Source organism: Sinohyriopsis cumingii, chromosome 12 (assembly GCF_028554795.1).
Source record: "Sinohyriopsis cumingii isolate HCF-2022 chromosome 12, ASM2855479v2, whole genome shotgun sequence".
NCBI classification, from domain to species: Eukaryota; Metazoa; Mollusca; class Bivalvia; order Unionida; family Unionidae; genus Sinohyriopsis; species Sinohyriopsis cumingii.
The window spans coordinates 103,599,308-103,623,272 of NC_142972.1; the positions used below are offsets into that span (position 1 = coordinate 103,599,308).

General features: G+C 36.0%; 1 long non-coding RNA gene across 1 annotated transcript; it reads left to right on the top strand.

The window, feature by feature from the left end:
- The first annotated feature begins 304 nt into the window (after positions 1-304).
- Positions 305-17,691, top strand: LOC149787151 (uncharacterized). The gene is made up of 3 exons (XR_016425268.1): positions 305-390; positions 9,202-9,237; positions 16,916-17,691. It is a non-coding gene; the product is annotated as an uncharacterized LOC149787151 (long non-coding RNA).
- Positions 17,692-23,965: the final 6,274 nt, after the last annotated feature.

The following is a 23,965-nucleotide window of genomic DNA, read 5'->3' on the forward strand; positions in this document are numbered from 1 at the left end:
CAGATAAAGAGTGCTTCGCAAGACGTATCCTTTAATATTGACTTGGAGATGAAGGCGTTGAGTGAATGTGTAAATGACTGCAGACAGGAGCTGGGAATCCATCAGGAAGAAACTGAGAAAACAGTGGACTCTTTGAAAGAGGAATTACAAAATCTTAGGGACCAATTTGGCAATTTTAAGAAGATTACCAAAGACAAACTTAAGGACCTAGATTCAAAATACACAAAGATGGACGCATACGTTAACACGTTATTCCGAAATGTGGCGTCCAGTCTGGAAGATGTAAAAGAGATGTCAATGTACCGAATGAAGAAATTAAACTGATAAAGGAAAGAACCACTCACGCAATAAAAACAACAGAACAAATATCAGAAGAGAATATGGAGTCAGGTATGAAATATGCATGATTTTGGCAAATGAAATGTATCACAGCTGATATCAAAGCACGTGATTTTATTTTTTGTTAAATGGAATACGAAACCGGGTTCTTAAAAGGAATTTAAAGGTTGAAGTACTTGAATCTCATGCTGGAAAAGTATAGGTTATATGGATTGTGTCATGCTAATTTCAAAGCACATGTGTTTGTTTCTTGTTTGTGTAATTTATATAATATGTAGCAAGCATTTCAAAGTTGCAATATAGGACTCCCTGCCTGGAGATAATTCTAGTTCCTTCCAAAAATCATAGTCCAAATTTTGAAATTAGAATTACCATGTATCATTATTTAGCTGTAGAATGTAACTGTGGTTATTATATGCATACGTTGTTTTGCACAAAGGTACATCATGTCTGGCACAAATATGGGAAGAAGTAACTTTCCAAACAAAGAGCAAACCGGAATGTTTGTTATGAAAGGTAAAGTAAAACCATTGCTTTAATTGACCATCCCTTCCTCAGAAAAAAAACTGAATATTACACTTGTAGCATTAATAATAACGAAAATTATTTCTGTATATGTTTAAATACGTTGACTAACTTTAAAAAACTTCTTGTGGGCATGCGTTTGTAGAATAAGACCACTGCATCCTCCTGAAGGTGGGTTACTTTCCTTGTTAGATGTGGAGAGTATTTTGGTAATTGAGTAGAGGATAGGAGAATTGTTGTCACGCCAATACAATACACTACTTAAAGGTCATGATCCTAGTTCTTGGAGCCTTACAAAATATATAGCTTTTGAGGTCGATGGCAATCACCACTCGAGTAAAGTTTCTTCTTTTCACCCTACCATTATCCCTAACACTATAAATGCAATACATTTAAGCATAAATCTCGTTGGTCCACAAGGCTGGTGGGTACTACAGGTAATTAAATAATATTATATTATGGGAAAGCGCAACGAAATCTCAAATTATAATATGAGACATCATCTAAAAAGGTCCAGAATAAATCAGCCAGTGACTTCGAAGAGGAAATTGTTCTGAGTCGGGGAATTTGGATATCAATTACATCTGGTGATGATAATTAAAAGGTAAGCAAGTTATCGCTTTTTGTGATGGCAAAAGCACTTCCGATCATGATGATTATAGAGCCGTAAAGCACAAAATAAACTTCGTTTAATAGCAGTAAATGCAATACATTGCACATTATGACATCGTTATCCTCTTCCTGGAGTAAGTCCCAAGCTCAAGGTTAATATTTCTTCCAATTAAGTAATTGGAGGTCTAGAACAAAAACAATATTATCCCTGTCTACATTCTTAGTTAGTTCTGCTCATTCAGAATATGGTCATTATTTCCTTTGACTTAAAGTAGTTCTTACATGTTTTTTGTATAGTCAACAATTTTCATCATCTTTGTGGTCTTGTTGTTATTGATTGCGAATATTATATTACTTCACTAGGGATGCAGAGCATATTCGCTTTTACCCTCCATTAGTAACTTATGATATGATAAGCATGACCTATCTTTAATTATTTTTGTATTTCATTTCAGCTTTCAATATGTTGAAAATGTTGATAAAACATTGTTGCCATAAAATGGCTGCTTGGTACGTGAATTCCACCTATTTGCTGTGCACTTCATGTGTACACATATACCTTTGTCCCATTTGTTGAATTTAGTCTGACGAGGTGTGTCGCCTCTCGCAAAGTCATTGTGTATATAGGAAAACTATTCCTGCTTTTATTCCTTGGACAGCTCTCTCAATTCCCTCTCCATGTTGGGTAGGATTTGTATAATAGGCATCCTGGCTGCATGTTATGATAGCCGACTGAGTGGAGGCAGGATTTTTACAGTGGTTTCCGTTCATTGTTTTTGGAGAAAAGGTTCTTGCTTGTTGAGTGGAGGAGAAGCCGAAGGTCGCCTATCCAACGCAACGCACTTATTTGGCATTATGTTTAATTATACAGGAAGTAAGACGGGCCTGGTCTGAGTAATGATCTCGTCACGCGTTCATTGGTTATGTGATCTATATTGAATTAAATAGTATAGGATAGAGTTTATACATAGCCTTTGTGATTAATCAGCATTATGTTATTAACCATACCTTACAAAGGACATACTATCTAAAGGGGTTGCAAGAGCCAATTGATTAAATTGTATACTGTGCTTGAGTTTATGAGCTTGAGTAGCCCTGACATGAGAAAATAAAGGGCATTAAATTGATCTAAATTTCTGTCACCTTCTTTGACTGCAAGGCTGGTGTGGACCACATGTAATGAATTACGTATTACTTCACCTACCAAAACAATCAGTGATGTGAGACCTGGTCTCAAAGAGACCGGCAATAATTCAAGCAGCAGATGTAATAAGGAAACTTGTCTGAGTCGGGGAAATTTGTCATGATTTCGTATCACTAAATCCAGTAATGAAACTAATGAAGCTGATATCATTTATGATGGCCAAAATACTTGAAAGATTGACTGGAGAACGATGAAATTTATAATGAAAACATAGCTTGGATAAATAATATGTGGAGGGTAGCTGCAAAGCTCACGTCGATAATCTGCATAGTACATTACAGTCTGTGCAAATACATTCAAAGACTTCGAGAATCGCGATTGAAAGCCAAATTTTGGTCTGTGTAGCAGCGTTTCTAAAATGTGATTGCGTCAGAGCATTTCTCTTTAGGGTTTCCAGTTTTTTCTCACACAGTGGGTAAAAAGAGACTGTAGGAAGATAGTTAGACCTTTATGACAGGGCTGTAGATTTGCCATTGATATATGTCGAAAGCTCTTCTGAACTTTGTCACACGATTGTATCCAATTTTAAGAATTCCATAGCCTTAAACAGACTTTATGCTGCCTCCTCTTTCTGCAGTGGTGCTGGAGCTAACTCAGATATTACCTCGAGACTATCAGGTAGACAGAGAGCGGAAGGCGTGACCTCTTTCTTTTTCCTGTTCTTTAATCTATGGTTTCGACCTCCATTTCTACGATCCATTAAAATATTTGGACTTGTAAACCCCCTACGTCGACAAAGGTTCTTTCTAGGTCAGATAACAGCACTATTTAACATTCTCTACATAAAGCTCTTCAAGGCTCTACACATCAAATCTTGCACAATTGTTACGGTAGTCCAAGTGTTTCTTGTCTAAGATCAATACTTTGTTGAAACAGGAATGATTCCCATATCACTTCGCAGAAATTGTTGGAATTCAATACCTTGGCATTAAGACGTGCTCTATGATGCATTCTTCCTATGTTTCCTTCATCGGTTGGGATACCTGTTAATCTGATGAAGAAACCTTTCAGTTCGGAATGATGAATGTCTCATCCCCACCGCCATGGTTTAAGCAGGGTCCCACAGGAACTACCATATCCATTTTTAACCCCCTAACTGCGATCCTTCAAACAGTGAGGTTGCCAAATGGGTCAGGGGAGGGAATCTACTGATCTATTGACACCTCCTCTTCCCTAAGGAGGACGTGAGTGTGCCCTAAGGAGTCGCATCCATTCCCGCCAAGTCCCATACTTCTATATATATATATATATATATATATATATATATATATATATATATATATATATATATATATATATATTAGTAAGTGCTAAGCTGGTTATATTTTAAAATATTTTTATTGGACATAATGGATAATGGGTGGCTCTTTTAGTCAATAATGGAAGATCATCAGCGTCACGTCGAGAACCCTCATTCTCCTTCAAGGACCTAATTCGTTTCCATCATCCCCAAAAGGTTTTCGTAAAGGAAGAGGTGAACACCCTTCAAAGTTTACTTGTAAGGCTGCACTAGAGATTGAAATAATTATCCAGGATTTTATTTAGATTTTAAACAAAAAGAAGGAGAAAGATTCAACTCAAAATCGATATTTCCCCATTAAATAAGTTTCATAAGCACTCGTTATTTCCCCCATTAAACCAGTTTATTTAGCACGAGTATTTAAAGATTGGAACATCTGACTAAGTATCGGATGCCATCCGGCGAATGACTTGGAAGTCCTTAAATATTTTCAGGATGCCCACTTCAGCATCCACATCTCCCCGTCCCAAAGGAAACTCCTGTCGGATTGCTATGAGAAATTTCAATTTCAGGCTCTTCTACTCGAACCTAACTAAATCACCAGAGTCTTTACCAAGATCATGTGTGCAAGAGTAGCTCACTTGACGTCTTGAGATGTTCACGTCATTCAGGAATTTTGGCGGTTCATGCCCAACCTCCTGAGATGCACCCTTGTTAGTAACGTTTTGCTCTGTTGGAAGTTAGTGACTCGTCTGGGACTAATCCCGAACCATGAGAAGTAGGATCTAATCCTTTCTTAGACTTTGTTTTAGATGGGGATGAATTTTCTCACCCATTAAGTGACAGTCCGGATGCCCCTAAAGAATCTTCTGTTTCTCATATGAAGTCGGTCAGGCAAGATTTCTTTCTCTGCACTGTTTGGGAACTCTGAACATAACAGGGGATTTAAATCCTCTAGAAATCTTTCATTTTCAGCATCTCCCTTTCGTGGCATTAGCCAATTGGAAAGTGCACAAATAAACCTCTGCTTACCAATGAGATCTAAGTTTCATCAGCATCTGAGCTTTTGGAAATACCAGAAACATTTTTGCATCAGATCGTTTATAAAATTGAATGTCCGCAGATTAAGGTTGATATGCTCGTCATTAACTTAATTGGTAGTTGTGTATGTATTGCGATTGCAGGAAGAATTATCTCATCATAACAACAACCTAAACATGTGGGCTTTTTTGCGCTACAACCACTTTGACATTGTTGCATCATACTTATTTCAGACGTCACATTGGTCATATTAAACCTTAGACATCAAGGAGATAGGCATAACCCTTTTCTTTGTTGGGACGTATTGTAACTCCGCCTTTGGCCAGACATGGAGGAGATTACGCTTGGTCTCGGCCACATTCCTGGCTAAAGAAATAGTATCGCAAATATCCATTCCTGGGTAGGTATCGTAGTCCTCAAAGAATGGGATCTGTACCAGTTGGTAGCATAAATAATCCTTTATTGACAGAAGTTGTTGGTCCGTTGGTCAAGCATTGAAAAACAAGATTCCTCATTACATTTCAACAGTTTCAGACCAGAGATTGTGGGTGATAATGATGGGACTCTTTCTGTTAACTTACTGACATACTATTTGTGACACGTATATGTTTCAAATAATGGCAATATTTACGTCACAACGGAGTGTCACGTTAGCATCATTAGCAGAAACCATGATGTATACATTATACAATTTATAATTTACTGAAATTAATTTTTGTATATGTATAGTATGTAAGCTGTGTCATTGATAATCCCTATAAACTGTTTGTCGACAGGAAACGAGCTTTACCGTGCTTTCTTTCAATATAAAATTGATATAACGAGTTGTATCTTAAAGATACATTCCACATTCTGTTTGTGATCATGCCGTCATTAACTGGCTTGGTTTTGTGAGTACATAAGTGGCTGATCAGGTCAATCTATAGGTACATAACTACATTTTGTAGCGGACTAGCTAGACAGGGATGAAAACAGTTCACTGTGATCGTATTTCTAAGGAATTTTGCCCATAGCCTGTGACGATCGGAGAGAGAGAGAGAGAGAGAGAGAGAGAGAGAGAGAGAGAAGGGGATTTGAGGTTTGGGGATTTTTGGAGACTTTTCAACACTGTACTATATTTATAGTGCATTTCTGTTTCACCCGTGGTCGACTATTATGCTACCTGACAAACCGGTACGGTGAAAAAGAAACTAGAGAGAGAGAGAGAGGAAGAAAAGCCTTCAGTCAAATTGCTATTTAGGAATAATGTTTTTAAAACCATATTATGAGTTTTAAAAAAGTATTAGACTGAATACAGTGTGTGTCCCTAACGATGCTATTGCAGGTTTGTATCATCAGTACTGTGAAAACTAGATAAATCGCATGGAAAGTGTACACATATCTTTCCACAACCCAAGATCTCAAGTTCTTGCATGCTGTTTCGGTAGGAGTTCAGGTTCAAAGTTTGCAGACGGGTTTATCGATATGTTTGCTATTTATTTTATGTCAATAGTTTTTACATAGTGTAACTTAATCACTGATCTTGAGACTAAGTAAGCAATAGCATACAGCTGAGATCATGTTTATGTATGCGGATTCACGGGTCATGGGTTGGTCACAGTTAGATATATCAACAATATTGGAATATCTCATTGCTTTATACCAATACTTTCAAAGCCATCTTTATTTAATGTATGTATACATTAGCCAGACTATGAAAGGACCTTTGCTATGGCACTGAAAAAGGATGTTTGGCTTATTTAACAGTCTGATAGGACCATATTCTGCCAGTCAATCTTCAATACCATCCCACCACCATATCCAATACCTCTTAGTGAATATTGCCACCCTCTTGTGGTTAAACAGGGTACTGATCGATGATGTGATTTACATTATTGCAATGATACGTGCACTTTTCAATAGTTGTATTCATAAAGAATATAGATGCAATTTGGTAATGTGACAAATTTTCAAACCAGTATGTATTAGAGTTTGTTGTTTTGGTTTTAGCTCTAGTGGCCATAGCTGATAATAACTTATGGGATGGTCTGCTGTCTGTTGCTCTTCATGGGGCATGCTTAATCTGACATTCTTGCATTCGTTATTTTCTTATTGCTACTCCTCCTAAACTACTTATAGGATAGCCATTAAACGTTACGCACGCATTTATCCTAATGTATAGTTGGTCCTAAAAATGGTGCTGCACAACCCCTCCTGAATGGTTGATTATATCAACATGTGATTATCACTATAAGGTTTCGTATGATACATATTTAGTCCTAAACAAAATGGGTTCCAGTTTGAAATCTTGTATGGCCGTCAAGGCAGTCATTATGGCAGTTTTGTTATCGCTACTTCTCCAGAATGGGGAGTCATATCGCCGTGGGTTTTCCATTAGAAAACGTCGTATGATGTCTACTTCATTCTAAATAGAAATAGTTTTGCTTGATCATTAAGTATGGCAATTGCACCAGCCATTTTGAAATATTGTATTGCTATTTCCTCTGAATGGATTATCATATCACCTTGGGGTCTTACAAAAAGGACTTCTTATAATGTCTACTCCGTCCTAAATGCAAATGGTGCCGATCTATCACAGCAGCCATCCTGAAATTCTCGTTAATGCTACGCTTTCTGAACAGAAGGTCAAATCAGTACTGGGTTTTAACTAGAATGCTTATTATGGTATCTACTTGGTCGTACATAGGAATTGTGCATATATGATGTACAATATGAGTATGGTGAAAATTTAAAAGGAGCGTACAGTATTGTGAATAAAGTCCTAAATAATCTTAATCTTACTATCAGTAGTCCAAACTCATATGGTGTTCCGAATTAATTCCAGTCTTGAAAGTACTGATATGCACATAGTCTTGATGTATCACAATGATATAATCCGGAATGTGTTTGAATAAATAGTCCCAAAATATTGTTTTTGTCCAAACTATCAAGAAGCACTTTCTGATTCCAATGAATAATTTATATACACATTCCCTCTCAAATTAAAATCGAATGCAACAAATTATGTCTAAATCAGAATTAATAACTTTGATATGAAAAGCTTGTATATATAAATAACCCAACTTGATCTATGTCGAAGTTAACTTTTCTGAAAATCTTCATCGTACAAATGGAAAATTACCCCAAATTGTCAGCAAGGTCATGCTTGTTTAATTATCTTGTAGCAAATCAAACTGAGAAATATCAGGTAATTTGACATTATCCATGGGAGAAACCAGTGTCCTGAACTCTAATCTAAGCAAGCATGTTTCTTACAAATGATCATTATCTTAAACTATCAAATACCATCATGGACTAAAATTTCCTGTGTGATATTTTATTTTCAAATGATCAGTACAATTTACAATCAAGGACGAAAGTTAAACACGAATATATATATATATATATATATATATATATATATATATATATATATATATATATATATATATATATATATATAAGAAACAATATGACTGTGCCAGAAAAAATTGACACCTTCATCCCTTATATAAATTACGTACTAACAATGAATATTTTTTTAGAAGAAAATGAGCTTTATGTCATACACATTGTACAACCGTAACTTAACTAATTATTTTAAATTCACCAAAACAAGATGCTTTATATCATTGAATCAATTCACTAATGCAAATTACACTGAAACTGGAATGTATCTAAACGAAGAGCATCAATATCAATGATGCAACAAGTGAGAAAAACATGCACATATCACTGACATATTGTTAAATTAATGAATGTTCTATTTATGAACCAGTACATGAACATATTCACTGTATGTATGTATGCATGTATGTATGTAAGTATGTATATATGTATGCATGTATCTATGTCTCTGTCTCTACACACACACACACACACACACACACACACACATATATATATATATATATATATATATATATATATATATATATATATATATATATATATATATACAGAGACTTGATTATCATATTCTTCTACTTAACTTTTCATTAAAAGTTCATTCCGTGTCACAGATAAATAGTCGTAGTAGGGACCTCTTTACAGTCTGGTATCATTGTTATAAATAATATTTCTTAGTAACTAAATCCTGATACCTCCTCATTCTTACATTTGTTTCAGATTTCTTAAATATTTCTTCGCTAGTAAAGCTATTCATAGAAACTGGATTTGACTCGATTAAAATTTGTCTTATTTGATTCACCCAAGTTGAATTGAAATATTTCAAAAGACCTTCGTTTCTTTTCACTTTTAGAGGACACAAGAATTCTGACGAAACCAATTGAAAAAGGTAATTTGATTATAAATTCCATACCTATGAAACATTCACTTTTAAACCAACCATTTTAAACGATTTCTAGTAAAACTAGGTATTGCTCTTTTGTTAAGTAATCAAGGTACTTTATTGTGATGCTAATTTTTGAACGAAAACATGATAACAATTTGAAATTCCATTTCTGCGGAACATACACGTTTCAAGCTTCAAATTGTTTAAAAAGGTGTTGTGTTTTAGTGTTATTACTATGTACACAATCGTTTCACAGTAAATGACTTTCCTGCATTGTTTAGCAGCAGATGATGTAATGGTGTGATATTCGGAGCTGAATCTTATGTGGTTGAAATATTTTAAGATGTCGCAATGAAACTGACTCACTGAAGAGTTCAGTGTGCAATATGCATTGAGTAACCATTATAATTTATGTCAATGAAAATGTTCTAATCTGGTGAGGTTTAGAATGCAGGATGATAGCCAACACTACCTTCAGTTGTTTGCATTTTTTAAATTGTTGACTGCAATTTCAGTTGGTTGAAGAACATTTGTAGCTCAGGAATCCATAACTTGAAAGAACTAATGGCTGTGTAACTTTTTCAAATATACTACCTGATTACAGTACATTTAGGAGTACAACCACTGCCTTGCAGATACAACCTTTCCAATTTAATATTTTGTTTTAAATGCAAAACATTGTCTGCCAACATAGGTGGGAGTGAGATAAAAGTGATATCTCCGTGTAAATAAGGATAAATACTTCTGTTACGAATTATGCTTGTGGTATAAATCACGAAACCTAGTATAACTCGTACATCATTTCCACACTGCTGAGTGAGTTGTAGGAATTTCGTACTTATGGAATGTTTACCCCGTCTACTTTAATTGTCAGTGTCTGTAAAGTTGTATAGTTCGTTTTCAAATTAACCTTTGTCGTACATGCTATGTGTTAGTTCCTTTTTTATACCTTCCCTGGTTGGTAGTATCAGGGTTCCAAGTTGCGAGTAAGTTCCTCAAAAGTTTGATCTAAAGTTCTATTCGCCGCAAAACCGCCGGCTTGCGACAATACAAATCAATGTTCAAGCTCATTAATATTAATCACAGGGTCTTGTATCATTGTTTACAGTTTACCTATCAGTTCTGATAGATATACAATATAAACAAATCCTACAAGGAAGGACACATCGCACGCGATATATTTAAGAAGCAACTTTGATATTTCAAGCTACAATTCGCATAGCATAATTTTGGCCACCAAATATTTGCAAAAGGCGAATTTATTTATATGTTGGTAGCCATTTTGCAAACAATATATTACATCTTAATTGGTTTCCTACATTGTGTTCATTGAATACTGTCAATCTGCCATTTTGCCTGTCGCTGACTAATTATGAGTACAAACCAGAGAGGTCATACGCGCAATATTTATATACATATTTATAATCCCTAGCGTCCACTTCACAGTAAATGTATGCAACCCTTTTCGGTTTCTGACTGTAATTAGAGACCGGAAGGTCTTGCATATAATTTAAAATTGACATTTGTATTGTGCAGTAACATCCACATCACGATAAGTCAAGGTGATACTTGACTAATTTCACCTGTATGTGCTATTGATTTGCTGCCTTAAGTTATATTTGTCAACATAATGTGTAGAACATTAAGTGCAAGCATATTAAACTGACAGAGAGTACTTATATAACATGCTTGGATTGCGTTTGTTGTAATTCAGGCCATACATGTGAAATTTGTACACAGTGGACGTAAAATCACTATTATGCTGTAATGGCGCGAGAAACAGTCTAAACGGAAGGTGAATAAGAGCACCAATAAAGAGGGATACGTCTTTGTCATACAGCCGTTGCCTCAGTAAGAAATTTGTTATGACACAGATATTAAAGGCGGAGAGCTTTCGGTAAAGATGAAGTTTATCCTGCCCAGGTAAAGCATCACATCCAGCTTCAGCTCCACTTTCACCTTCTCTTCAAAAGATGTTTTCAGCAGTACCATTAGGTCTAATACTGTGTAGGTACAACAATTATGATTACAGTAAATCCACAGTGATCAACTCTAGCTCGGTCAAGTCTTCACCGTCCATCATCATGAACCTGCCTGTCATCCTCAATATCCCTCACATGGACAAAATAGTCTAAGCAACTCGATAAACGTGTCGGATATCCCAATGAAAGTATGTATCTTTTCTGACATGCTTATACAACGAAAACTGCAAACGCTTTAGCTGAACCCATGTCTCGTGAACCAGAACAATTGGATTTTAACAGTGTTTCTCAAAATACGTGGTGAACAGAATCGCTCAGGAGATAAGACCCATTACTCTTGATAAGTGCAAGTGGAATTGCAGAGTGGTCACACAACATTACAATCGGAAACACATCAATCGGAGTAAAGCAACGTTAGTCCAATTAGCTAAATTTTACATGTGGCTTTTCGAAGTGAAGAAGATTAAGTATACGTCCCTATAAATTGTTGCCATTGCATAAGTCTTTACCCATTTTGCCATCACCGAAGAGAGAACATGTGACAAAACAGAACCCACTGTATGAAGTAAGCAATCGAAATTCGTGAGTAAACAATATATATTTTAACATGAACAAAACATATTTAGCGTAAACATACAACTTTAAGTCCTATGCCAGGGCAATCCTGAATTCATGGAGATCCTTGCTCTCATAACATGTCAAAAAAGAGCCTGTCACCGTCATCATTAAAATACATTGCCTCTGGAACAGTGGGGACCATAGCTGCAATAATCTGAATAAGAACTCCATCTGAAGATATTTGCAATATATTCTTCGAGTTGCTTACTACAACTTAAATATTGATAATTTCTTGTCATTTTCATCTTTGCAATGTCACCCCTTAGGATTGACTTCATAGATCTGAGTTAATGATCGAACTCTAATTCCAATTTTAATATATCATAGTCCATGTAATTTCCTTCATTTGACGACTTGGGCAAGGAAGGTTGGTATAGCATTTGTTTGACCAGGAGAAACATTTGGGAATTTGTTGCAAATTTGTTGACATAATCATAAAATGTGAATTTCTGATTGACATTATCTGAGATTTAAATTTTAGGATTACTTGCCCTAATCTGATCTTTTCGTCGTTATAGATTTTCTGGCATTCAATCTTCTCCGTTCTTTCCAAATCATCTGAACATTATTAATTGATTTTTTGCAAGACTCATATTTCTTCGGTCAGATCATTTACCTGAGAATCAAGCTTTGTCAGGTTTGACATATTATTGTCCGTAACCCCTTTGAACTTATTTTCAACCTCTTGAATCTGTACCTTGATATCGTTCAGAGTATCGGACATATCTGATGTAACATTAATCAGCTCCACTACTTCAGGACAACGTTTGTGGTGAGAATTGCAACATTTGGCGCAAAGCAGGATTTCGTGATTATTTCTGTAATGTTCTATAGGAAAAATGTACATACTGCAAGCACTTAAACAATGACTTAAGTTGAAGCAGAATATCTTCATTGCTTATCAATTCTTCCACTTTCAGAATATTATGGGTATTTGTTTTTGATATTTATGTATTTTGGAGCAATTCTCGCATAAAGCTTGTTTACAAACCATGCACAGTTCTTTAGCAGGATATTGTACGTCCAGGCCAGGACAAATATCACAAACGAGTTCTGTATTAACTTTCAATGTCATCAAGACAGAAAGCAGCAGTGTGTCATGAAGAATTAAATACACCCATTCGTCCAGTGAAAGTTCGTCATCTGAGCAAACTACAGTTTCACATACTAGGTAACCAAATTCCTTCAATGTGCCCTTTACACAGACACTACGGGATATATGAAACTGTAAACAGTCCTGACAGAATGAAATGAGAGCACGGCAGCCGTCCGAGAGACCTAAATATTTTCATTACAAAGTGTACAGTTCAAATCGTCTGAGCCTTTTGGTTCGCTGTCCGCCATTGCGTACGATGCAATTAAATCTTCACTTTGTAATGCAATGCGAACTTCACAAGTTATATTTCTTTTGGTTTTATTGGTGTGGTCTCTCTCAGACTCCATCATAGAGAGGACCCACTATTGCCGAAAGTTGAAATGGTTTTTATGTATACCTGTTTCCCCCATAGTGTGCATCGTGTTTGTTAGGACTGGAACATAATTTTGTAAAAGGTTTATGAATCTTGATTAGGGTTTTGTACACATTCCTATTCGATTGTTATAATAGCTCTGAATCAACCCTGGCTGGTTTTGGAGCTTACTTATAGAGTGCGATGCTTGCCAGGGATCTATGGTGTGCAATGTATGCTCTGTGTTTTTGCTATAGTGGATTGTTTGTTATCCTTGTGTTTATGTATGGACTGGCTAATAGTCAAATTCAAAAGTTGTCTTGCGTTATAAGGGCTAGCTAATAAAAATAAAACAAATTCGGCTATATATGTCTGGGTTGGCATGTGAAGGTGGCAGGATATTATTGACCCACCCACCCGCTTTCATCATAGTGGCCAGTTCCTTCGTTCCTATGCATATCACCCTATATACTTTCAATGTTGCATTATATTTGGAGAAAAGAAGAAGAGGAAAGAAAAATAAATTGTTTTTGTTAACTGTGTGCGTGACGTGTTTGTTATAACTCATATTATTAGTAACGTGCACTTGTGATCCCGTGTTTGTGTTTTCGTAATGTTCTTATTATTTGTTCTAACCTTTGGGGAGCTCCGGTACGATCCGTGCTACTTCGCATTAGCCAGGTAGCTTTGGCATCGTACCATCATTTGCTCCTTAATATATAGGATGATCCCTGTCCCTCTGTATTGTTGAATTTTTGTTCCTAAAAATGTTAGCAAATGTTATTTCTTATGCGGTATTGGTTGTTTCGGTTAATTTGTTATTATATTAGTTGAAAAGAAAGAATAATAAAGTAGATTTAATTTTTTCTTGAGGATCTCCAAACAATAGAGATAAAATAAAATAAAATAAAATATTTTTTTAAAATTACTTAAACATATCTTGCCTATTTGTTTTCATACTTGTGTTAATATATGTGATTAAATCTGTATATGTTCTCTTATCAATAATATCATGAGTGTATAATACATTTTTAGCTACAACCCCTCCATTTTCTTCACGTATTCTGTTTGTTAGTCTACATACCTTTCTTCAGCAGTTTTCGAGCATCTCAGTATAATATGGTTTTTAGCATATACTACTGTGATTGGTTTTAGTAGTAAAATACTCCTATGATAAACTTAAGTAATCAAACATTACTGTACTATAGTCAAACACTACTTAATAAATCTCAGTTAGTCAAACACTAATGTGCTGCACATCTCATATTACTAATAATCACATGAAAGTCAGTGTTATTATTAGTATTATTATCTTGCCTTCAAGATAACGGTCTACTGCCTGGTTTTTCACTGGTGACTCAGACATCTCTTGTACAATGGTACTGTCATCAAACAACTGGATGGGTAAAACTGGTATCCATTCAGCTGTTTACCTCAGATCTAAATCCACGTAGCTACATCACTAAATTTACTGCAAATCACTTCACTCCCATGCACTAAGAACAGCTGGATGGGTAAAACTGGTACTCATTGCCACTCTCAGCTTAAATACTCCGAAACATACAAATACTTGGTAAATAATCTGTTTCACGATCGCTGTCTAAATTAGTAAATACAGGTGCTGTCAATAATACATACCCAAGAATAATAATTGGTACATGCTACGAGCACTCCGATTAGTATGAATCCCAACATGAGTGGCACAGATGTATTGCTGATAAGGCTTAAAGCATAATATGCCAAATTATAATACATAACATCCCGTTAATTACTAGTTGACATTACAGTCAACTAAACTTGATTCAGATACATATCCATATTTATGACTAATAAAATTATACATATTACCTATAACTAGGTTAATAAACCATACATACTCAGTGAATTAGGTTAAACATACGGTAGTAATTGTTGAGAAAACACCAGTGCAAACCTACATTACAGCATTGCTTCATAATATGAAACTGAACAAGAGTCCACTAATTTCAAATAAAATAGTATGAACATAACTCACCCAACTTGTTGGCTCAGACTAGAAGAGAGACATACATCACAATTACAGTCACCCTGACAGCTAGATATAAAATGCCCCCCAGCCCCCCGCAGTATCGGCTGTAAGACATCTATATGCCTACACATCTAATTGGGTGTTATGCTTTGCACATGCCAGGCAGACGACTTGAATGTGAGTGTTTCCACATGTACATAAAATGAAGAGTAAATATAAGAAACTTAAAGCTACAGTGTACCAAATGCGTCACCTAGATTGCTTTGTTAGTCTATGGCATCTCAAATGCATCACATCAGATATTTTGTAACATCCTTACCATCACAAGATCTAAAGTTGTCTATATCTGACCATCCCAAACCATCACAAATTTAATTTCTGCTCAGTAACTTTTGAAATATTTGAGAGACGTTATCAAATTTGACATAAAACTTTAGATTGAGAAGACCTAGGTCAAGTTCAGTTTTCACTTTTCTCTGGCAGAATGTTATGGCAGTATGGCCCCGATTTGATGTGACCTTTCTCTGGTAAAACTGTATGATGTTATGGCTCATTGACTTTACCTTTCTCTGGCAAAATGTTATGGCATTATGGCCCCTGTTTGTTGTGAGCTTTTTCTGGCAAAATTGTATGATGTTGTGACTTTACCTTTTTCTGGCAAAATGTTAGGGCATTATGGCCCCTGTTTGACTAGACCTTTTTACTGGTAAAATGTTAGGACATTATGGTCCCTGTTTGACGAGACCTTTTTTCTGGTAAAATGTTAGGGCATTATGGCCGCTGTTTGACTTTACTTTTTTCTGGTAAATTGTTAGGACATTATGGCCCCTGTTTGACTTAGAACATTGCCTTTTGCCTTTCAGTTTTGTGCTGAACAATTTATTTTAGGATGTTGTGGACAGATTTGGTACGATGCTTTATATTAACAAAGCCTATTCAAGTTTGATTTTCAGTTATGATCCCTGTTGTAGAAATTTGTATTTAATCTCACTTCTGTTCACTAGATTCCTCACATATCTGAGGATTTAAATCAAATTTGGTATGAGGCTTTACATTAAAAAGATGAAGGTAAATGTTAATTTTAATGGTTTGTGACATTTTATGCCTTTTTCCTTTTCAATGTTATTTATGCTTAATAACTTTTTGGGGGATTACATCGATTTAAACTAAATATTGATATGGGGCTTTACATCAAAAAAGCCTTTGCCAAATTTGGATTTTCACTATTTTGTGAAAATTTTACAGAGTTATGTCCCCTTTTGTTGAAACTTATCATTTAAATTTCGTTTAATTTCATTAACTTTGGACCTAATGATTTAAAATAAAATTTGTTGAGACGTCAGATTAAGAATACTAAGGTGTTATTAGGTTTTACTTTTTTGTGACAATTTCAAAAATTATCACCCCTTTAACATTTATCATGTAATTCAGTAATACTGACAGGGGTATCCATGGTGCACAAACATTTTATTTGTCATGCCCCACAACAACATTGGTTGGGCAATGTTCTTTCATCTTATCATTATCATTATCACGTATCATCTTCATTCATGCATTTTGTTTATTTGCTACTGTTAATGTCTGACCACAATAGTATCAGAAATTGTACTATTTGAAAATTTCAGACGCTGAAGAGGATAATTGAAATCTGAATGGTACATTATGTAAAGTTCCAGGTATGAAAAACTATGCTGCTGCCTATTAGGAACTGAAGAAGAATTCTTGGGATGAGATTTAGATGGAGACGTTGGACAACAACATGTACTTGATGAGTGGACTAAACAAGCAACAGAAGAAATCCAATAATTGGACCAGTAGACAGATAGTTATCATGGCTACAGAGTATTGTTTTGTATTGTGTGATGATATCTGACACTGACTACAGGGATTTGTCAATGAACAGACAATACAGACTTTAGACAATCATCGTAAGGCTAGCATATGTATTAACAACTATAAATGTGGTAAAATATTTTTATTCATACTTTAATAATTGATGTATATGTGGTGCAAAGAGATGACTTTGATTTATTAAGAACTTTATTTCAGTTTTTTATGGTCTTTGTTATCATATTTATCAGTTGGACAAATAAGCCAGCTATCATAAAGTATGCTACTTGTTATTCATTATCCTGGTATCATGATTTATATTCAGCAATAATCAATAAGCGTTATTCTCAGTCTGTTCCTAACATGTGTTACACTGTCATGTCTGAATGATAAATATAGAAACAAGATGCTTTTAAAACTGATGAGATATCGTTATTTTGTTATTACCTTAATAACACATATAACATTATTGTGCAGTTAAAATATGCATTGAAAAGGGAAATATCTCTATTTTATTATTGTAATAATAATACAGGTTTTGTATTAGTTGCATAATACAGTGTAAATGTTTTGAGTTGATTCTTTTACTTTCTCACCTGTAAGGCATAGGCAAACAAAGGTATAATTTCTTTCTGATGGTATGGTTTATTTTGCTTCAGGTCTCACCATTAACTTCTTGCATTAAACTCGTTTTGTCTAGCACCATGTGTAGTCAGTCATTAAATCTGACTGAGTGTACTGCTGACACTGTCCCATGAACAATCATGACATGTAATGCTTGTATAAACATAGAGTTTACTGGTGACACTGTCCCATGAACAATCATGAAATTGAATGCTTCTGTTAATCATAGAGTGTACTACTGACACTGTCCCTTGAATAATCATGACATTTAATGCTTGTGTTATTCATAAAGTGTACTGCCGACACTGTCCCATGAATGTACAGATCCGGTGGTCTTGTGGTTAGAGCGACCTCCTCAGATGTGGGAGATCTTTGTTTCGATTCCCGGCCGAGTCATATCAAAGACTTACAAAAATGGTACTAACAGCTGCATCGCTTGGCGCTCAGCATTAAGAGGTTAGTGTTGGGACTGGTTGGCCTTTTATCAGGATAATGTGACTGGATGGGACATCATGCTACATGTCTGCTGCATGATGCCCCAGGGCTAGACATCACTATAAACTGTCACACTGCAGACATCGTAGCGATATGACTGAAAAATTGTTAAAGCAACATTAAAAATCGAAATCACACACACACACACACACACAATGTCCCATGAACAATCATGACATTTAATGCTTGTATAATCATAGTGTACTGCTGACACTGTCCCATAAACAATCATGACAGCTAATGCTTGTATAATCACAGAGTGTACTGCTGACACTGCCCCATGAACAATCATGACATGTAACGCTTGTATAAACATAGAGTGTACTGCTGACACTGCCCATGAACAATCATGAAATGTCATGCCTGTATTAATCATAGAGTGTACTGCTGACACCGTCCCATGCACAATCATGAAATTTAATAATTGTGTTAATCATGGAGTGTACTGCTGACACTGTCCCATGAAGAATCATGAAATCTGATCATATTAATGACAGAACGTACTGCTGACACTGTCCCATGTACACTCATAAAATATAATCATTGTATTAATGATAGAATGGGGTGCTGACACTGCCTTATGTACAATCATGAAACCTCATTGTATTAATGACAGAACATACTTCTGACACTGTCGCATGTACACTCATACAACCTAATAATGTATTAATCATATAATGGAGTGCTGATAATGTCCTATGTACAGTCATGAAATCTAATGGTTTTATAAATCGAAGAGTGCACTGCTGACACTGTCCCATGGGCAGTCATGAAATGTAATTATTGTATTAATCACAGAGTAGTACACTGACACTGCTGAAGATACAATCATGAGGTCTAATGGTTGTATCCATCATGGAGTGTACTGCAGACACTGAAATGTACAGTCATGGAATTAAATGGTTGCATCCATCATGGAGTGTACTTCAGACACTGAAATGTACAGTCATTGAATCAAATGGCTGTATCCATTATGGAGTGTACCGCAGAGACTGAAATGTACAGACATGGAATCAATTGGTTGTATCCATCATGGAGTGCACTGCAGACACTGAAATGTAGTCATGGAATCGATTGGTTGTATCATCATGGAGTGTACTGCACACACTGAAATGTACAATCATGGAATCGAATGGTTGTATCCTTCATGGAGTGTACTGCAGACACTGAAATGTAGTCATGGAATCAAATGGTCGTATGCATCATGGAGTTAACTGCTGACACATAAATGTACAGTCATGGAACAAATGGTTGCATCTATCATGGAATGTACTGCAGACATTGAAATGTACAGTTATAGAAATGAATGGTTGTATCCATCATGGAGTGTACTGCAGACACTGAAATGTAGTCATGGAATTGAATGGTCATATGCGTCATGGAGTGTATTGCTGACACTGAAATGTAGTTATGGAATCTAATGGTTGTATGCATTATAGAGTGTACTACAGACACTGAAATGTACAGACATGAAATCGAATGGCTATATCCATTATGGAGTGTACTGTTGACAATGTCCCATTTACAGCCATGTAATATAACGGTTGTATTAATAAGAGTGCACTGCTAACACTCAGTATACACAAATCAGATATGAAGAGAGAGAAAGTCAAGACAGTTACGAAAGAGGAAGAGAGAGGAAATAGGGTTGAATACAGAATAAACCTGGAAGAGAGATGAAAGACAGGGGAAAAAGAGAGGATGATGGAGGAAGAGAGAGAGGAAGACTGGACAAGAGAGAGAGAGAGAGAGGGGGAAGGTATAATAAAAGAGAAGGAAGACATAGGAAGAGAGAGAGAGAGAGAGAGAGAGAGAGAGGAAGACAGAGGTGAAGAGGAAGATGGCCAAGACAATTAGAGGAAGATGAGGAAAGGGAGAGGGAAGACAGATTAAAAGAGAGTGGAAGATGGATAGAGAGAGAATAATAGAGAGAGATGACAAGGTTTGAAAACAGCTGATGCTTTTAAGTAAGTTTGCATTTGTTTCTTTTATAAATTTAGGTTTGCTAATTCAGTGTTCTAATGTATCGGAGGTATAATTGGAGGCTACAAGAATCACCCCGCCAATTCTTTACCGTGGGGAATGACTTCCAGCTGGAGGGGGAAGGAAGTGGCAAGCCAATTATTTCCGGCAGGTAACGAATTTGCTTCCAGATTCATTGTCTAGTTAACATATCAGGTTGCCAATTCTCTCCACAGGGGAAACGTTCATAAATTTGACTCCACCAGAGATACTAGCCACAATATACAGCCTATCATGCTGGAAAATGGCGTTAAAACCAAAAAACAACAAATATTGCGGTCCTACTTTTTGACCATTGATCTCAAACACAAGCACATAGGGACTGGTTATATATATGTACCAAGATTGATGAAGCTAGATTCATATATTTTCAAGTGTTGGACAAAGATACTCTTTGGAATTTGGCCGCATACCAACAGTTGTGTTTACTGAATATCAGCATTTAGATATTGTTGAGATATACTCACATGCCAAGTTTAATAATAATCCAGTAATATCCGTGTTATTGAGATTAGAATAATGTGCTACTGACAAGATGTTAGATAGCTTCCATACAATGGACACCAAGCTATAGCATAAGGTTTGTGAAGTGAAGCCTTATGGTCATTAGATATCAAGCAAGACAAATAGTAAGCTTATATATATATATATATATATATATATATATATATATATATATATATATATATATATATATATATATATATATATATATATATATATATATATATTCTGCCATTATTAAACTATAGAAGATCGCCCGATTTGTAACAAGGTTAGTCATCATATTAAAGAAAATATCTTTACAATTTTTGACAATTAAGAACTTTTTAACATAAAGTACATATAAACATCATCCTATTAGAATGAACTGAGGTTATATTATAAAACCTAATCATTAGGGTTACCATTACCCAAAACAACAGGGTGGCCGAGTGGTGTAAAGTGCTCACCGTTCCGGATCACTGCCATATCTCTGTGTGCGTGGGTTCAAGTCAAAGGCTCTTCTAGCATGGGTATGTGGGAAAGCCTGGCAGTAGCTTCTCGTGAGTCGGTGGTTCTTCCCTGGGTTTTCCAGATCTTCCTCCACCAGTTATACTGGCCGCATTGTATAGCCTATCTTGTGCTGAGAAATGGCGTTAAACCCTACAACAACAACAACAACAACCTAAAACAACCTACTCTTATTTTCTGTAGTTTAACAGAAAAGGAAAAGACAATAGGAATATAATATTTTGAGGTTAAAGCATGAACTAAATCATAGTCGATAGCTGAGAATCATTACCAGGTGTACCCCGGAACCGGTTATGGAAGCAAAAATGAGAAAAGAACCACCAACGATGTTACGTTTTTGACGTATATAAGGCATTGACAGCATACAATATTGTTTAACAGTATTTCCTAAAGATTTTGCCATTTGATATCAATATAAGCATGTAAAACGACTTTAAATTCCACAGTAATAATATTAAACGCTCTCCGCGGAGAGATTTTGAGAGATCTTACGCACAGAATGCAATGATTATTATATTGCTAGTCCGGACATCGATATATGTGATTAATGCTTTAGAACTTTCTCCACAGCGTTTAAGACATAAATTGTAGACTTTGTGACATGATACTCGGTGTAGTGAGAACAACTCGCCTCCTGGAGGTAGAGGTAGGGTAATTTTGAATGTGTTTACATTCAACTTAAATTACACATTGGTTTGTATTACTAGCTTGCAAATAAGAATTTGTGGCAATTGATCCAAGTGATAATTCGTATCAGACAGTGTTGAAATCCAGGGCGATCATGCCCTTGGAATATACAGGTATGGGCTCTGGGTCAGAAATTGGAAGACAATGAATCCTTCAACACAGAAACAGAACTTTTAAGGGACAGGAAAATATAAATGTATTGTATAACTGACATTTATCCTTGATATAACATCATACTCCCTCATTACAGGACTTTTACTGTTTCATCAGACCGCTCCGGTGGCCTAGTGGTTAAAGCGTCCACCTCGGATGCGGGAGGTAATGTGTTCAATCCCCCGCAGAGTCATACCAAAGGCTTACACAAATTGTACTAACAGCTGCCTCGCTTGGCGCTCAGAATTAAGAGGTTAGTGTTAGGACTGGTCGGCCTGGTGAAAAGATAATATGATGGGGAGGACATCATGCTAAATGTGTGCGGCATGATGCCTCAGTGCTAGACATCACGTTAAACTGCCACACTGCAGACATCGTAGCGATATGACTGAAACATTGTTAAAGCTACGATACAAATTTAAATCACAAGCACAAAATCACACCTTTCCATCGTTGGTAACCTTTCCTCCATGTCATGACAGTGATGTATTCGTTTATTGCACATACAAAAGAAACATGCAAACGTGGAGCGAGGATAAACAACAGACTTAAGGTCTAGTTTTACCCTCTGGGGGTTGGCCAAAAGGTTAGAATTGCGGGGCAGTGCGGAGGTTGTGTGATCAATGCAGGAAACTGGGCGAAATTTGTTTTGCTAACTGATCATTCTTGTTTTCAAAAATAATTATATTTCATTCTAGCCTTAACGCAGTGGTGTAGTATTCTACAATTATATCCATTTCAAACATACACTGACCATTTCATTCGTGTATTGACAACGTTATAGCGATAATAAAAGTTCACGCGAGCATTTCTGCATTATTTATTCATTGCTAACTACAATTAAATTAAAGGATGTGCAATACACGCCATTGGAATACTCGATATTATAGTGTGTATGCCAATCCTCATTCCCACAGTACTTACCCCACCACCATCAACATCGACAAATAGGTTCTAAAGCAAAATCCTTCACAAACACGTACCATCGTCCTTCTGTTACTATATTAAAACAATTAAGTTATCAGATCTTGAAATATGATTTCAATTGCAGTTTTCATCTATTTGATCATTTACCCCCTGCTAGAAAGCCGAGGATAACACTCCTGCAGTATTTTGCCACAGGGCTAACATAACTACAACGTTTGATGAAATTTCCATACAGATATTGTGCTACCTGTTGACGGACAGAAAGACGAGCAGACATATCAACGGACGGAAATATAGGCGAACAGATCGAGTGTATTACGATTTCCCTGACGCTAAAAATAGTCTTAAGCATACATGATCTTGTTGTTATTGTTGAGTTTAATTATAAAAGTGTGCGCACAATTGTGCATGTGCCACCTTTTTCTGACTGCACCGCAGCCTGCTAGTTGTTCCTGGGGATGGGAATGGTGCCACCGCCCCCCCAGGCTTGTATGGGTTCAAGGAACCCTGATCGTTTGGCCTCAATCTGTGGGTCCATAAAGGTCCCTTACAGTTGAATGGTTGGTTGTCATTAGTGGGAAGGAAAGCTCGGGAACGGTCCTGGCTGCTTCACATCGCTGGTTTCTTGTTGCATTTGCCTTGTGTTTCCTTGCGTTTTAAGGTTTGTTTTTTCTTTCTCTCAAAATGTTCTAAAATGGTGTGTGTGTGTGTGTGTGTGTGTGTGTGTGTGTGTGTGTTCTATACTGTTTATAGAGGTTGTTAGTAGAAATCATGTATGAAGATAGATTTTCAAGGTTATTATGATATTAATAGTCGAGCTGTTTAATGTGTGCTTCCTACGTTATGTTATTTATCAGTTGTTAGATACTGCCTCTTTAAGTTATTTATTTATGAATGTTTTTAGAGATTGAATGTTATTTATA